Genomic DNA, 13,620 nt, shown 5'->3' on the forward strand with positions numbered 1-13,620 from the left:
ATGTGAACGACAACAGCTCGTAACAAGTAAACATCTTCAAAAGTTCTAGGGAAGCTTATTTTTATTTTATTTTTTTTTAATGTTTAAATATTGCAATAAATTTCTCTCCTTGCACAGATTTCCAAATTCAAGTCTGCTACTAAACAAAGGCAAACCAAAGGAGCGTTACTACACCTGCTAGTCATTTCTGAACAAAAGAAAGAAAGTGTCTTGTTGATACATATTTATTCCTTCTGGTTCTATGTATGATGGTTTTGATTTATAAATTCTCCCCTTAGTGGAACAGGATGGAAAATTGGGTCTTTTTAAATTTACAAACTAATATTCCCGTGTATTTCAGTAGTGCAAAACTGACTCTTCAATATGAAACATTGTTACAACCCTTGAAGGTTTCAACTTCAACAGAGTTAATTTCTTAAAAACAAAATGAAATCAACCAAACAAAAAACAACAAACAAAACTGTGGGTACGCAGGTCCTCCTAAATTTAATATCTGTGATATTAAATTAATGTTTAAATAAATATATTAATAATAAATTATTATCTACCAGAGGTGTAATAGGGCATCTAGAAACTGTAAGTTCCAGGCATGTGTTTCTTCAAAACCGATTATTACTGCAAAGGTGAATCACTGAATCTTTCATGATTTTTATTTACAAAGTTCTTCTTAGTTTATAGAAGTAAAGGTTGGCACTTGCTGGGAATTTTAACAACTGCGGTGAATTAAAACTGCAAAATAGAGACCTGTGAGTCCAGATAACAGCATTGAAATAATTCAGTATAACATCTGAATAGAAGAATTATTAAATTTTTTTCTTTAATATTTATATTTAAAGCTTGGGGTTTTTTTTGTGTATGCAGAAGCTGCAGAACAGATGCAATATTTACAAAAAGGTTAACAACATAGTAATGCTTCAAATGCTTCAAAGCATTGTGACATGAGTGATCTTTGTAAGTCGTCAGAGAGCCATGTGTTCTGCAGAAAACTTCTTAGCATCTTGCTTTATCTCAAAAAAATCTTGGTATACAAAAAACTAGTGCAAATATCATTTGAGAAGAACTGCTCGAATAACGTGTTTGCAGAAGTAAGGGTAGAATTATATATATCAACTTTCCTTAGGTGAGTTGCTTCTTCCTTGAAATATAGGTAAAGTAGTTTTCAGGCTGCAGATTGAATTTCTGTCTGTTATCAATAATGAATCAATATCAGATCAATTAAAAATGTCTCTAAATGTCTTTTAAATTTTGTATAGTGTTTCACTGCAACTGCTTATATAAACACTTCTTTCCTTATTTAAATTAGCCAGTAAAGTTGCTTCTGTGTATTTTTCCAAAACAAATTAGTTTGAGGTGGAGGAAAATCTGTGAGAAAACGAGTGCTTGGACTCATGTAGTCAAGGAATATAAATGTGTCATTTGACCTGTTTTAGTTAGAGGAACTAAAGTAGTTAGCAGAAGTGAGTTCTGTGGTGAAAAGGTAAGTTGAAATAAATTGTAATATGTTTTGGCTAAGTGGCTGTACTACTGAGATAGTAGCGTGTTTAACAGTGGAGTTAATTGAGCCTTGTGAGGATCAGGGCTCCTAAAACCTATTTCTAGCAATAAGCTGTGAATGCTGTGTACTGGGCAGTGGGAGCCCAGAGTGTTGGTTAGGGCTGCACTGCACTGCGGCAGTATTTAATGTTATAGACTGTGTGTGAATTGCTGCACTCTTACTAATGGGATTTATCAATGAAAGTGTTTTTGAAAATAATGGCTTAAAAATAATGATTTGAAGAGTTAGCTTCTTCCTTTTGTTTATGATGTACCCTTTAGAAAAAAGCAAACTACAAAAAAAATTGGTTAAATCACAGGTTGAATGTGTGTTGGTCCGAATGGCCACCACAAAACAAATGCTGGTAAAATCCTACTTTGAGTTATTTTGGCAGCATAAACAGCATTTAGGGACTTAGCAATTGAATGTGTGCAAACGTCATGTAAAACTTCATCTCCAGCTTTCAGCAGACAGTCTCAGGTTCTGTATATTGTGGCTAAATAGAATCCAAGCATTTATGAGTGCAGATGGTGTTTTTAACCAGCTGTACCACTGTGAAGTAAAAGGAATTCCTTGTAACATAGAAGGGCACCTCATCAGCTGAGGGGAATGTAAGGAGAAGCGATCTAAATGAGCCCATAGAAACATCTGTTGCAGTCATAAATATATATGAGGCTGTTCAGCTGTATAGAAGAAAATTGTTTCACTAACACTTATTTTAATAAACCATAAGGGGGATTGCATTGCAAATTATGGATGCTGACTGAGTTTTAAAATCAAACTAAATGCTTATTTTTGTGCTGCGTTTTCGCATCATGATAATATAGTGTTTCCCTTAATAAAGTTAGAAATTGGCAAAGAGGGTCAACAGGCTTACCCTACATCTTTTTAGAGAGTCGTAGTTTGGGTTATCAGTGATTAAAAGACTTGAAATACATTTCGTATATTAATCTTCACTTAAATAAATTAGTGAATTATCTCACGTTTATCCAAGTTGAAAGTTTTTTTGATATTCCTGTCATCTTGGAACTAGCAAAATGGCTTTTTAATGAAGTTTCCTGTTGTCTTCAATGGTTATTAGATGAAATTAATTTGTAAATCATTTTACAATACTTACAGGTTTAAAAAACTCTTGTCAGTGCTGGTAAGGTCAGTGCAAGGGTTTCTATACACTTCAAGATAAAAAGAATGAGTCATACGCATATCCCAAGGGTGAGATTGTTTACTTAAGTCTTAATGGCAAAACTCCCATGCAAGACAAATTTTCAACCTCCTTTCATCTCTCTTATTTCTTACCTGCAAAATAACTTTCTTAATAAGTTTCAAAGTTGTCTTCCTGTCAATTCCCCATAGTTTCTCTTTTTGTTTTTTCCAGAGTAAGGTTGCAGTTTAACCCTAGCGAATGACTAAACATGACACAGCCACTTCCACTCCCCTGATCCTGCCCCCATAATGGGATGGCGGAGAGAATTGGAAGGGTAAAAGTGGGTTGCAAAAAAGATAGTTTAATAGGGAAAGCAGAAGCTATGCACACAAGCAAAGCACAACCACCTCCCAGGCAAGTGTTCAGCCATCTCCAGGAGAGCAGGGCTCCATTTTGTGTAATGATTACCTGGGAAGATAAATGCCATCACTTTGAATGTCCTCCCCTTCCTTCTTTCCTCAGCTTCATATGCTGACCATGATGCCATATGAAATATCTCTTTGGACAGTTTGGATCAGCTATTCCAAACGTGTCAGCTCCCAACTTCTTGTGCACCCGCAGCCTCCTTGCTGGTGGGGTGCTGAGAGATGCAGAGAATGCCTTGGCTCTGAGTAAGCACTGCTCAGCAGTAACTAAAACATCTCTGTATTGCCAGCAGTGTTTCCAGTATGTATCCAAAACACAGCCCCATGCAAACTACTATGAAGAAAATTCACTCTATCCCAGCTAAAACCAGCACAAATAGTTAATTCCAATCTTTACCCAAGGTGACTACTTGTGTGCCCTCTTTGTAGCTGCAAACTCCATTGATGATGATTTTTTTTCCATGTTTCTATCATAGTTTTATTCTATGGGTATAGCTCACTCTGATTTCCTGCTGCAAATACTGTTTACACTTACTGCTAGTCTTCAACCAAATCTATTGTACGTGCCATAATCTATCTCAGTACCGTAATCAACATTCATTTGAATGCGGCAGAGGTTTTATGTCTATCTTGACTTGCCAATCTAACTGACATAATTTGGATTTACCAGAAAGGTTCTAAATACTGATACACTGTCCATTAAAAATAAAATTCCTGAAGTAGCCTGAAGAATGTGCAAGTTGATATTTAGCATTTTTGTTAAAATAACCTCTTTGAAAATAGATAATGTCATTAATACTTGAAGAATGGATTACTTACTGTCAATGCTTAGCAGTGTATTGAAATTGTTTACTCAGAATATTTGAATAGTGATTTAGATGAACCATTGAAATGTCTTCATCTTTTTACTCCTTATTTAGGAAGAATACAATAACGAAGAAATAATGGTTTGGAATTTAATCGTATGTGCTACTCAGAGAGAAGCTTGAATACTTCCTGTTCCTGAAAGAATTTTTCTGTCTTGCCTTGTTGTATTTGACTTGCATTGTCCCTGGGAGATGCTCTGTAAAACTGGTACCTTTTTGATATATATTTAATTTTTTTTTTCAGCAAATTTGTCCAAACTCATGCACCATGTACACACACACCTTCTTTTATGCTAAGCAGAAAGGGACACTGGGAAATGTCAGTCTATGTTTTAGATGGTTGTGGCTGACTGTAGGCTGAAATGTATCTTCAGCTTGACTGCATCTTCTACTAACATTCACTGGGTCCTGCCTCAAGGTGGAGCTGTTATATTTTCAATAGAGATGAAGATGTGAAAAGCTTTTTCTTCCCGCAAATCCTGTTTCTGATTTGAATAGACGTATGAGTTATACTGGTAGAGAAAAATGGCAAACAATCTTCCTCCCCCTCAGCAAAAGCTGGAGTCATCAAAGAGCTGTGCCACGCAGGTGGATTGGCCTACAACACTGACTTTTATTCAATCTGACATTATTTTTCAGAGGTTCAGGAAGATGCATACCTTTCACTTACAGTAGGTATCCAGCAGGATTATGACAATATGTGCATTCCAGCTGTCAAAAGCAGTGCTAGTCTTCTTGTGGCTTTTTGTAATTGGGAGTGTGTGTATGTATTGTGTTCTAATTAAGACTATATGAGACAGTTATGGCAAGCTGTCAAATCAATGGAACACTGGGTATATTTTAGTCTCCATGCTATAGTCTAAATAACCTTTTAAGGACTCTGTTCCCTCGATGTGGTAAATAAATGCTGAATGTTTTGTACTTAATAGGCCTTTGAGTAATGTATTCCATATGGCTTTATTGCTGGAATGAGACCTTCTTATCACTAAATACACAATAGTGACATGAGGTCATTTCAGCATGAAGAAATGCATAAATCTCATAGATGAACAAAGTCAGTTTATTGTGAAGTTTAGTTAAACAGGAATACTCTAAAGTAAACATTGGTGGGAAATTTAGGGAAAATGAGGGAAACCCACAAATACTTATTCTACTCATCTTTCACCTCTCAATTTCAATGCTATGAATGTCTATCTTAAATGGATTTGTGAAAGTGACACTCATTTCACACTTGTTTTCTTCTTTGATTTAGAGTATCTTTCTTCTGGTCACTTTAAACATTAACTATATCATGCATTTCAAAAGCTTCTTGCTCCGGAGTGTATGAAATGTAACCAAGCTTCTCTCTTAACAGGTGTAACAAATGACCTGCTTGTAGTTCATTTGGGGTGAAATTTACCAGCAGTGAGAAGAAATTAAATTAGGCCCTGAAGAAAATGTGTGATCTGAACTGGGAGCAGACTGGGGGACTGTCTGACGGGCTGGGTAGATAGTGCCCACTTGTGCCCTATGTACTGTAGAAGAGGGTTCACATTTGAAGCCAGTATTCTATACAGAGTTGGATTACATCTGTTTTGTAAGACATTTATTCTACTAAAAATGCAGCTGTAATTGCTAGCAGTTTTGTGAAATAGAGTCCAAATAGCTTTGGCTGGCATGAGAATGAAAAAAGAAACATTCTTGAATGGTGAAGCATTTCAGTGTTTTAAAACAACGTTTTGATCATTCAAAGGTAGACTGGGAACACAGAGACTTGGAGATAAAGTACAAAACTGAAGAAAAATTGTTTTTTTAAATGCAAATCTCAGTTTCAATGGATGTTTTAATTATATGTTAACAATGATTACTTTTACCCATTTTACCCAATGCCTCCAGGTATTTTAATTTTTAACCTGTTACTTAGAACTTTATTTTGTGAGAGGTGCTTCTCCTATATTGTAGTGGGTTTCTGTGGCTGAGTTTTGGTACCCACGACAGGGGTGGCTTCTATTAGAAGCTGCTAGAAGCTTTCCCTGTCTGGTGGAGCCAATGCCAGCTGGCTCCGGGACAGACTTTCTGCCACTGGCCAAGGCCAAGCCAATCAGGAGTAAAAGTAATGCCTCTGTGATAACATATTTAAGAATGGATGGTTGTGGCACAGAAAGAATTCCATCCAGGGAAGAGCAGAGTGAGAACATAGGAACAAGGCAGACACAAGGTCAGTGCAGAAGGAGGGGCAGGAGGTGCTCCAGGCACTGGAGCCGAGGCCCTGCAGCCCGTGGTGCAGACCATGGTGGGGCAGCTGTGCCCCTGTAGCCCATGGAGGAGCCCATGCTGGAGCAGGTGGATGCGTGAAGGAGGCTGTGACCCCACAGAACTTCCATGATGGAGCAGGGTCCTGCCAGAGAGCTGCAGTCCGTGGAGATGGAAGCCCACGCTGGAGCAGGTTTTTCCTGGGTAGGACTTGTGCCCTCTGAGAGGGACCCACGTTGGTACAGCTCATTCGTGAAGGACTGCACCCCATGGAGGAGTGACAGCAGTTTGGGAAGAACTGTTGCCTGAGGGATGGACTCATGCTGGAGAGGTCCATCAAGGACTGTCTCCCATGTGAGGGACACCACGGGAGCAGGGGAAGGACTATTCTCTCTGAGCAGTGGCAGAAAAAACAACTGACCATAACCCCCATTCCCATCCCCCTGCACCGCTGGGGGGGGTGGAGGGAGAACATGGAAGGAAGGAGGGGTGGGGGGAAGGTATTTTTAAGACTGTTTTATTTTTCACTTTTCAGCTCTTATCCTGTTAGTAATAAGTCAAAGTACTGTCCCTACTTTGAGTCTGTTTTGCCCACGAAGGTAATCAGTAAGTGACCTCTCCCAGCTGTTAACTCATGAACCTTTAGCTATTTTTTTTCTTTCCCCTCTGTCCAGTTGCCGAGGGAGAGGGAGAGAGAGGCTTTAGTGGGCACTTGGCATCTGGCCAGGGTCAGCCCACTACATATATGTATTGATACAGGGAGCGAGAAAATTAATTTCAGTAAGTACACTTCACCATTGGAACAGATTGGTAAAAGCCAACAACAACATTGATTCATATCTTAGTGATGTAAAATGATAATTCCTTTTTAATTCTAAACCTAGTACTTATTATTAAAAATTACTGTGATAAAACTAGTTCCAGCAAGTTGAAATAATTCAGTTTTCCCTAAGTCATGACTCAACCTGAAATCTTACTAGGAAGATCTGAAAATTGTGATAATTTGAGCTTTTTTTTTTTTTTTTAATTTTTTTTAATTTGTTTGTTTTGGTTTTGCAGTGAGCTTACTGAGAGAAGGAGTTAAACCCTGGGTTGTGGAATTAGTCTCTTTACCTTAGTGTTGATTGTCTTACCTAGTGTTTTTCAGAGTATTTAGGGACATGCTTAATAACCTTGATGAAAACAGATTTTGAAATTCTCTGCTAACTTGAATCCAAGATATTTGTCTGTGCAGTCATCTCTGCAGCTGTTGCTCTATTTACCTCTGCATTTTCTATGTCTTTTAGGTGCTCTGAGTACATTTTTTGAGGAGTATTTTTGGTTCTTGCCTCACATGCTATTTATGGTTCTTGGAGGGTTCATATCTGTTCTAAGAAGAAGATAATTCCTTACAGCAATATTTACAGTTATCTGAAACTGGTTGGAGGCTTTCTGGAACTCACAGTTTTGTCAGTTTATCCTAAGTTGGTGAGAATGCATTTCAGCTCACTTTCAGACTAAGAATCAACTGAACACAGTCTTGCCGGTTGTAAGGACTGTGTTGCATTACTATTATTATTATTATTATTATTATTGTAGGATGCCCGTATGGATGCTTCATCTTTATTTTATAGGTAAGTGTCTTAATTCTAGGGCTTGAGTCCAGAAGAGCTAAAATGGGTACAGAATAAATCTTCTATCTCTGTCCCATCTTTCTGCTCAGCACATGCTGAGAAGTGGGCTTTCTTTCTGCTCAGTTTTTCAGAAGTACTGCAGATAGCAGCATTTAAAAATCGAACTGCCAGTTTCAGCCCATGCTGTTGCTTCTCTACACCAGTTCTACTTGGCAGTTCTACTTCAGCTCAGGTTGGAGTGGCTGGTGTTGTCAGAAGCAACTTTTGTTATTTTCTCAGCAGAAGTGATCAGAAAAACATGGCAGAAGGAAGAAGATGAGCTGAATAAGCTTCTAATGGGCTAATAAGGGTAAGTTCATAAATCCAGCAGCGTTTGAATATCTGAAAAGCATACTTATGCTCACATTTCCTGAGACGGGCTTGCTGTACTATTTCATCTTTCTGCCAGAACTGTGTAGGTGGACAAACCATGTCACAAAGATGCTGCTCCCCTTCTGTCAGAAAAAGGTATGTCATCAGGAAGGAATCCCTAAAATTTATGAACTGCAGACTCACTTGCATTTCTTAGCCCTTACTGGTATTTTATAAATCAGATAAAGTAATGAATAGAATCTTCAAAACCTAACCCCATTTTCTTTAAACTTCATATCATATTTTAGTTTATTAAAACTCAAAAAAAGAATCTCATAGAGAATAATTTACTAATTTTAAGAGACTGGCCTGATTGGAAGATTGAAATATAAATGACAGCCAAATTGTCCTGGACTTATCCTGTCCTTCCTCTCTCAATTCAGTGGTCTCAATACTCATTCTCCTCCAAATCGTTTTCAGAAAAAATGAACTTGGAACATTTCCTTGGGATTTCAGCAAGTTGTGACAGTCTACAAATATCAACTGGGCTTGTTAGGATGAATCTGTGATCTATGAGTAATTTTGATGCTTGCAGAATATACAAGATCTTGAACTACTGTACTTTGTGCACACAGAGTGGGTACACAGTTAATCTGACACATGCTGAACTGATATCACCTCTATAGAAGAAGAGATCCTATACAGAGTACTGTTCTGTGAACTGGTTTTCCTGAATAAATGTCTTTGTCATAGCAGTCTGAAGGAACAAGAATCTGTGGGGGAAAAACCAAACAAACATGTAAAGTTACACCTTCAGTAAAATTGTTTTAATACATCTGTAATTATTTGTGCATCACACTTATAATGAATTTTTTAAAGTTATTTTGAAAAAACTCCTCAGAAGTTACTTTTTCTATCAGTTGGACTGTTGGAATATCCTCACATTAGTTAGAAGTTCTGGAAACCTTGCCTTTACAACCAAGATGACATTTATTGAGCATTGAGTTACCCGGTTCTGTTTGTGCGCTTCTGCTCTGTCCATCACCAAATCATTTGTTTGCCTGATCTGTTCCTATGGGAACCATGTGGTTTCAATTAGATGACGTGGGGTTATCTTTTTACTTTGGCAAGATTGCATAATGTCATTCCATCATTGCAATGAAAGAAACCTAATATTTTTCAGTTGGCATAAAGATACTGTCAGAGGATAAACTAATGGTGATACTTTCCCTAAATTCTGTATTTTGGGGCTTTTTTCTTCTTTGGGGCTTATTTTTCTCAGTTTTTTTATTTTTAAGGTATTCTCATTAAGAAGTCTTGTGGCACAATGTTCATGTGGTGGACAAAGACAGAAAGTATAGTCATCGTGGAAGATGTAAGCAGAAGTAGAGCTGCATTTACCTGCAGAAGGAGAACAGGAGTCAGATGAAGCTGACTACCATTTATGATTTGAAGAGGTATGAGAACCCATTGTATTGAGAAGTTTTAGGTTTATATTAAAAAACACATTTGCTCACCATAGTATACTCTCAAGTTATAGAAACAGCACTATCCACAGCTTTTTATGCATCAGAGCTAATGTATTCAGCAGTAATATGTTTAAAGAAAAATGACCTGCTGGCACCCTATTTTTCCAGAAGGCATTTGTTTGACTGGGAGAGCTATTGAGAAGCTGGCAAGAAGTCAGCAGGAGTGCTGGGGGTAATGCATGGTCAGAAGGAGGCCTAGAGGCGGTGTCTGTGTCTACTGACTCTTCTTTAGACTTCTGCTATATCATTTTGTGATTTAATGAGCTGTTATAGATCAGCAGACAAGGGAGCTAAGTCCCCATCAGTGGGGCTTCAGAGACATTTTTGTTTCAAGGATACACAAAACTAGTAGTGATGTTGAGGAGAGTATGAAAATCAGAACATTTTTGCCCAGGTGTTTCTTGTATGGTTTTAGTCATGTGTGCTGCCATGGATTAGTGTTAAAGCAAGAGTTCTGTGAGTCAGTCCTTGAAAAAAATTATGACCAGCATTATTCTGGAATGTGCTGTATAAGAAATACATTAAAGCCTGCAGAAAATGAAACCCTTAATGGAACTTGTCTGAGCTTTCTAGTAATGAGTAATTTTCAAGTTATAACATAATATATTAAGTTGAAAGTTGATATAATTTCAGGACTATTTCTTTTTATGCTGGGAGGACTGTGCTAAAAATAATCTGCTGAGTAAGTTCTGTAAATTACTGTAGGTTGTGAAAGAAATTCCAGTCCCTTTGAGTTCCCCCCTCTTGTTTGAAATGTTGTATGGGAGCTCAGCATAAATCTCTTACAGTAAAAAGCAGGGAATTGTATTCAGTTTTTGAAGTTTAACTCCTTGAACTAAGAAAGATGTCATGACTTTGAGTTTGTGTTAAGAAATTGCTATAGTTCTTAATGACTGCTTCCAGAAAAAGTAACTTTACTTTTATAATACAATGAGGATAATGAAGGGGATGTGCGTAGGATCAGGGAATCCTCTTTTTGGTTCATTTCTTTATGCTAAGTGCTTTTCTAACCTGACAAACAGAAAATTTTAACAGTTTCTAACATACTGTCAGTACATGTGTTGTAGACTAGGTAGTGAGAATAGGAAGATCTCTTGATTTCTGTTTTATGTCAGAAAAACTATAGTTGTGTAGTTACATATTTTTGAGTATTCGTTTAACCTGCAGAGTAGAAAATACCAACGTTATATCCAGGTTTTACCCAATAACCTCATGATTTCATGTCAGTCTTCAGTATTTTCTTGCATTTTCTTCACAAGAGGATAAAACAATCAGTCTATTTTCTTTTGTGTTTCAATTATTCAAGTTGGAACTAATTACAAAACATTGTGGATAATGACTTAAAATGACTTCTGAATTTCTATAGTTGCTTTTCAGAACAATAAATGTTTCTGTTTAGACTTACTGTACATCTTCAGAAAGAACAACCAATACAGAAATTTACATATCTTTGGTCATACTTGATTTCTTAGTATTACTAATCTATAAGTATTAAACTGTTTTTTTATAAAGCATGTACTTTATATGGAGATGAAAATTATGTATAAATAGACTGGAATTGTTTTATAATTACAGTACCTTAGCCAAATAATCTAAGCCTGTGATGTTCATAAACACATTTACCTGCAAATGCAGTTTAACTGCTCTTTAATTGATCAGGTTTCGCTGAGTGCTTGCAAATGCATTTGCAGTAATTAATCGTTATTTTCTCATTTTGTGTAATCTTAGACCTCACTGACTTGAGGTGTAATCAAGGATGTTAGCAATCTCTAAAATCAGACACATCATTAATTGAATTCCAGTACTCTTTGTTGACTTTATTAGTAAGCAGTAGTGAAATCTAACCTAACAGTTGAAGGACAGTAATTGTCATATCATTATTCTTTTGCTTATCTTACTTTAGAAATTAGTTTTGCCCATGCACGTGTTACAAAGAGAAAAAATTTCTCTCTTGAACCCCTCTTTGCCACTCAATACGTAGCGAAAACCATGCTGCTGATGGTAATATGTATTTTGAACCATATTTAGAAAAAAAGAATATTTGAAGGAAATTACCTCCATTATCCCAAATCCCTTTCACTTGTCTTTCATAGTAAGCAAATGGAAATTGTTTGTGATGTATGGCAAGGAAAATTGGGCTGCTCTCATTCCTGACAGGTAACTTGCCTTTTGATTTCCTGATCTAATGGATTGTAGTACTGCAACATGAGCTAGGGAACAGCCTTATTTTAATTAAATATACGTCTATTTCTGGCAATAACATTCCTTAATCTCTCATTGTTTTTGAATATTTTTTGGAATTGGAAGGAACTGTCTTCCAACAGCTTGAATATCAGGTTTGCATGCATTCTCTTTAGGAAGCCAGAGTACTCTAACCTAATGAGGTTTTCTTTGCATGCTTTTGGGTGATTTGCCTTCCTTTTGCTAATTGCATTTGTTTATTGATTGTTTTATAGTTTTTGGCAAGATTTTCCAAACCATTGTAAACGTGTTGAAACAACCTGGAACAACTAAACTAATTACAAGCTGTGCTTTATAGGGTAAGTTCTAAATTTTATTTTTCTTTTATTTTAATAATTTTTAAATGCAGTGTTGTTCACACAATAAAATATTTCTGAGTTGCATCATTTTACTCATTTTGCCTAAAGCATTTGAACAGCTGTCTTTACTAGTTTATTGACCTAATTGCTCAAGTATTTGCTGGATCTAATTCTGAATTTCCTCTTAGAAGATAACCTTCCTTTGGAGTAATGCTTAAGACTTTATACATATTTTAACTGGATCAATATTTCAAGTTTATTCTAAGTTTTCTCTATGGAATATCCTAGAATATGATAACAATTTTTGATGATCCACCATAGGACACCATTCACACTGTGTTAATTGAACAAACTTCTGAATGTGTAAAGTGCATGATGCAAACTACTAAGCTTGTTAGAAACAACATAACTTATTTTTAGCTCAAACTTTATAAAAATCTATTAAGTAAAAATTATTAACTTGGTAACAACTACCTTATTTATGCCAGTAAATTCTTTTTTTTTTTTTTTTTCCCCACAGAATTCAATTATTAGAAACCCTGAATTGAAGCTTTTTACTATATTATTGTTAGATATGGTGATTTATATTAGTTTGGGTTTAAATTGGTTATATTGTGGTATTTTGGGGGTTTTGGGGGGAGATGTTGTTGTTGGATTTTTTTTCCTCACTTTTTAGCAGAGGGCAGGTTGTGGTGTTTTGCTTTGCTTTTATTTTTATCAGGAGCAGTCTAACTGCTTATTTTTTATAAAACTCACGTTATTGTCACTCTTAGTACCATAAATTATTTAGTTATGTGTGAATGCTCTTGTCATGGATGCTCAGCATTGTCTATTTATGCATAGAAATAATTCAAGCACTTTGAATGCTGTAGAGTTCAACTAATCTCATTTCAGTTTTCGTTGCTGTTTTTTATAGAAAGAGGAATTTTGCTTTGTTCTCTGGATTTTTTGCTAATCTTTTATTTCTCAAAAATACCCAACATCCATATTCATAAGTGTATGAATTTTTAGATGTTGGTAACTTTTTGCAGATTCAATGTTTTCTCTCATGTTTTAATTAGTACTCTCTTTTTTTTGTATTTTATTTCAACATAGGAATCAATACCATGTTCTACTGTCATGTATTGTACTTAATTCCTTACCCGTGTTAGTTGTGGGTAACTACTTAAGGTGTGAATGTTGTCTTGAATGTAAATTGTTGTGAAAGAAGTTTGACTCTTTTAAAGTTTTTAGATTAAAATTTACATTCTGTTATTACTAAAGGAAAATCCCCTCAGTACATTCCACATTACATCCTCTTAAAAGGGCATAATTCTCTCTTCTACAACGCCTTCCCCTCCAAATCTTAATACCGCATGAAGGGTGTGAGGATTTGGGTGAAAGGAA

Source organism: Empidonax traillii, unplaced genomic scaffold (assembly GCF_003031625.1).
Source record: "Empidonax traillii isolate 1590-97213 ecotype Southwest subspecies unplaced genomic scaffold, ASM303162v1 scaffold666:size787383, whole genome shotgun sequence".
NCBI lineage: Eukaryota > Metazoa > Chordata > Aves > Passeriformes > Tyrannidae > Empidonax > Empidonax traillii.